The sequence below is a fragment of the Mus caroli genome, chromosome 6 (genome assembly GCF_900094665.2).
Source record: "Mus caroli chromosome 6, CAROLI_EIJ_v1.1, whole genome shotgun sequence".
NCBI lineage: Eukaryota > Metazoa > Chordata > Mammalia > Rodentia > Muridae > Mus > Mus caroli.
Genome location: NC_034575.1, coordinates 20,800,033 through 20,805,416, shown reverse-complemented (window position 1 = coordinate 20,805,416; position 5,384 = coordinate 20,800,033).

Sequence of the window (5,384 nt, the reverse complement as noted above, 5' to 3'; positions counted from 1 at the left end):
TGGACAAAGAGTTATAACACTCCAAGGTACATCATGTTCTGTACCATATCTACCAGTTTAGGCTGACATAACAGGTAGCAAAAACAGGGTCATTTATACAATGACTGTATATTCTTCATAATTCTAGAAGCTGGAGAGTCAGAGATTCAAGCACTGATGACTGATTAGGGCTTGGTTCCTGAGACACATATAACTATCTTTTTCTTGTATCCTCATATGGCACAAAAAGGAATAACTCTTTTGTTTTAACAAGGACTCTCTTGTGAGAGCTGTACCACATGTTTCAGTTAGCTTCCCAAAGCTTCCCCTTCAAATCTATCACACTTGGGCTTCCACATTTGTCTAGGGCATATCACTTAGTCCAAAGTAGCCTAAATAATTTCAGGAAGGTGGTAACATTGAGATAATGGGCATATAAAAGGAGAAATGTTAGAGTTTACTAAATCAGTATTATAGTTTACATTGTTATGATTGGAGATAAATTCAAGACCTCCAGTTATAAATATCTAAAATGCCATGGAAATAGGAGGGCTGAAAAACACAAGTTGAGAAGGGATATCTCAAAACTGCAGGTATAGGCACAGTAAGCCATGGCTCGAGGGTGGATGTGCATGTGCAGGCTAGATTCCTAGACAAATTATACTCTTTTGTATTTTTCTACATTCTACATCCTAAATGTGCAGGTTAGTACTGGGTAAATATTTTTTGAGTTTCTAGATAATTTCCCCAAATAAGACTGTTTTGTTCCTGTCAATAGAAAAACCAAAAACTAAAATTAAGAAAATATGCTAACGTGTATCCGTAGAAATTCTGAGGTCAATGAGGTTTGGTGAAAGTTTACTTAAGGGCTGACCAATGCCTTCAGTTTGCAGGGGGCTGGATTTTACTTTTAATTTTTATCTCACTCATCACCCAGTCAAACATGGAAGTGAGCTCTTTGTAAGCATGGCTTCTTTTGATCATGTAATGGCTGCTAGAATAAAGGATGCTGCGCTCATTTTCTTATTTTGCACCAGGAAGAGATGTGACTGACTTCACATTATATCTGTTAATAGATGGAGAAGTTTGACATATCTGCCATAGAGATGCCAGAATATAATGTCTTGCATCTCAGCATGATTTGGATCACAGATTCACTGTTGAATCTAAGTGCAGCCAAGAGCTTGGACATTTTCTGTTAAAGGACAGTGGATTGATATGAAGGTTATCTGACAGAAATGCAAAGGATAGGATTACCTCTAATATAAAAATAAATCCTATTATTAGATGACTATTGCTAGTATAAGGAAGCTTAATATGTATGGCAACAGGATAGATGGCCTGACACAAGTGACAAAGGAAGGTTTTAAAGTCTCCCTTTGGTCCAATATACCCACATCTAAGGTCATCATATTTGTACCATTTAAATAGGAAAATAAATATTAATATCATATTAGTTGTTTTCCCCGACATTTTCTATTCCTTTGGACCAAACTCTGACATATTTTGCCTGGAATATCCTCTAACACATAGAGGCTTCTTTAATGTGATTACACAGCAATCACCCCTATTGTTCTCTAATCACAGTGGAAGACATTTTTAACTGATTTTGTGTAACCATTGATATAAACTCAGGAGAATATCAGAAAGATTTCATTATGTAATTAATACAATACACTCAATCCCATCATTTTTGTCAACACAGTCTATAATGAGCAGGTTGTAACGACAAAGATTAAGATTTGGTTTTAGACGCTGATATCTTTGCTGCATGCCCGTGAAGAAATGAACAAACTGCTTTCATTTTCATTAAGGGAATCTCAATATTTTCTGAACTTCCTGTGAAATTGTATGAGAATAATGAATAGATGTGTATTCAATTTAAACTAATAGAGGAAAGTTTTGACAATGGTACAAAATGCTATTCTGTGTTAAAAACACATTTTGAACACAATACAAATGGTTCCCAATTATTCCAAATAACCACGATAAACCTTTAAAGCATACAAACTCTTAATAAGCTTACCATTATCCAAAATTATTCTTTATAAAGTTTATAAAATTATCACAAATTTTGATGACTCAAAAATTACGGGAAGAAAATTTCAGGCTAATAAATTGCTCCCTGCTCCTGAGTGTTTTGACTTTTAGAATATGATCATCATTCAACACTACTTTTTAAGTCTAAAATTAAATAGAAAGAGGACTGTATACTCAGGATTTAAGGCATACCAGTGAAAGAGACTCACAGATCATGGAATAAATATGAGTCCTATAGTGTTAAATTGAAAGATCTCTCTAAATACCATGACATCTATGTCTTCATTTTTAGCAATATTTTCCCTAGTTCTTCTTTGTGTATGCCTTTCTATAGGTGGTGCTGCAACCATACATATATCAAGTATACACAATGTATACACAATGTGTGTCAATGTTTTCCCCTAAACTCACTATTGTTAACAATAGGCATCAAACTACAGTACTTATACTGGGAGACAAAAACTCTCTGGCTTTGGCTGAGCCCACATTATTTTCCCTCCTCATAGTATTTGTTCTGCATCTCTACCACAAAAATAAAGACATAGTTTTTGCACACAGTGGCACTGTTGTGGTATTTTATTTTTAACTTTAAGTCAGTTTACTTAAGGAATGTTTTCTATTTGAACAATCAAAAGACTTAAAACAATTTTGATTACATTTGCACATCTTAGTATACATCTTTTGTATAATTTAATCAAAGTTACCTCTATTGAGATGGATTTTCCTAGTTCTATACCAAAAACCTAAGTCAAGGTAGAAGTAGAAAACCAGTTTCTGTGACTTCAACACTCGTGCCCAGATGCCATGTACACAAACACACGCACAACACAAACACACACACAACACAAATAATTAAATAATTCTCTCTTTGACTGAGAGAAAACTCCAAGGATTACTGAATATCAATAACATATTCAGTTACATAGGGGACCAGTACAGACATGTAGTCTAGCTACTAAGGATTCTGAGGCAGGAGCACTGCTTGAGTTCAGCAGTCCAAGGTTAATTTATCCTGGGCAACAGAGTAATATCATCCTGTGAAAAGATATGGCATGAGTACAGAAATATAAATAAAACATATTAATTTATAACTGAAGAACCATCACTTATATTAACTTAAGTTTTAAAAATTTAGATATTCCTAATCTTATTACCAAAGATCTCTCATTTTTTCCATATTCCTCAAAATACAGCCTTGGAATTATTTATAGACCATAGTAGGTTTCCATATAACTCATGAGAAATACACACACACACACACACACACACACACACACACACCATAAATATGATGATGCTGTTTATAAAGTGGGATTATCTCTCTATTTTTTGGGCATATATTAGCACTTTGTGACTCATAGTCACATTTAAGCACACTTGTGTTTATGCAAAGTCAGTGTCTCCTCATCAATTATACTGATAGTTTTTAACATTGGTAAATAGGAAAAGATAAAATGATTTGCCAGACTTGTGGACTAATTGTAAATGAAATGATTGATATATTAGGCATTATGTCTTAGTTAACCATTCATCAAGTATTCATTGCTGTCATAGTGTTTTACTGTTGTGAACAGATACTGTGACCAAGACAACTCTTATAATGAAACATTTAATTGGGACTTGTTTACAGGTTCCAAGGTTCAGTTCATGGAATCAAGGCAGGAACATGGCAGAATCCAGGCAGGCATGATGCAGGAGGAGCTAAGAATTCTACATCTTCATCTGAAGGCTGCTAGCAGAATACTGACTTCCAGGAAACTAGGACAAGGGTCTTAAATCCACACCCACAGTGACACACCTACTCTGACAAGGCTACACCTCTACATCATGCCACTCCCTGGGCCAAGCATATTCAAACCATGACAATTGCCGACCAAATAAAGAAGTCTGCCATCTTTGCTGTAGTGGAATTTACATTGTATTGTAAAATACAATGAAATTAGTAAATTTTTCTCTATGTTGAAGCTCATCAAAGATTAGAGATAAAGAAAACAAAAGCAGAATTATGTATTGGATTTTAAATAGTCAGTGTGACTCATTTGAAATTATATTTTTGGAAATACCTGAGTTAGACAGGAAAAACTATCCTAGTACTTTATGTACCACTTAAGCAAAGCTGCCAGTTTATCTGGAGTGAGTGAATATCATGTCAAACCAGCAGTACAGAATATGGATCAGATCATGTTACCTTTTAGACTATTTAAAGCTTGGACTTTTACTCTGACAGCATTGCTAAGTCCTTGTGATATATAGAGCAGGCATGAATGATATAACCCACTGTGTGTTCAGATGGAGAATGTTTGTGTGCAGGCAGGACTGGGTGGATAATACAGCAAGGGTAATCCTCTAGAATGCTCTTGTAGAAACATGATCCAAACAACACAGAACCTTGGATCAAAGTTTGGTTGAAAATAGGCAGCCGTTTGATTTCATACACCTTTTGGGGGCATGACAGAAGGATAGGAACATGATTCAGAAACATTAAGATTGCTGTATACGAGAATCCAATTGTTGGGGGGAAACTAAGGGAAACTCTTTGGCACAGGCTTTTTCTGAGGAATATTGCAGGAGCAAGAAAAGCCTGCCATCAATAAATTTGGAAAACCCATGGTATCTGTCAGTGACTCACAGAAGGCCAGGCAGCTCCTCTTCTCTCCTTTCTTCTTTTTCTTAGAGCCAGGACAAAAGGCAGGTCTGGTGCATCTCCAAATTCATATATTTCCTTTAAATAAGCTATCTCCTTGTATGTAACTAGTCACACTCTTCTGTACAATTTTTTTTTTTTTTTGTAAGGAGGCACAAGAATCTAGCATCTTCACAATTTTCCTCCAAATAAATCTGTACTTGAATAGAGTGGAAGGCCAACAGAAATTTGATTATTCATCACATTCCCTCTGGGTTCACAATATTTAGGATTATACCCACAGAGAAGTGTGGCCTCATCCCTCTTCAAAGAAGCTCCATTTTGCATCAGATACAAACTATACCATATAGTTACATCTAGTCTAAAAAGAGAAAATGTAATATTGGGGTGCCTAACCCTAAATGTTACATCTCCAAGTAAAACCCCATCCAAGGCTCAGGAAACATCATAGGCAAGGAGAGGAGAGATTAAGAGAGGCAGAGGCCCATCAGGCTTGTTTTGAGACAGCATCTTCTAATCTCTTACACAAAACAGCAAAGGTGCATCCATAAGATTTCAACAATATTGTTGTATAAAGAACTGAACAATGATAAAAACCAGTTGACATGCAAACTAGGTCAAGGGAAATTTCACAACAGTAATGAAAGAGGAAAATTACTGACCACCAGAACTCTCACCCCAGAGTCCTACCCCTCCCATCTGGAGATTGTTCCCGGAACCC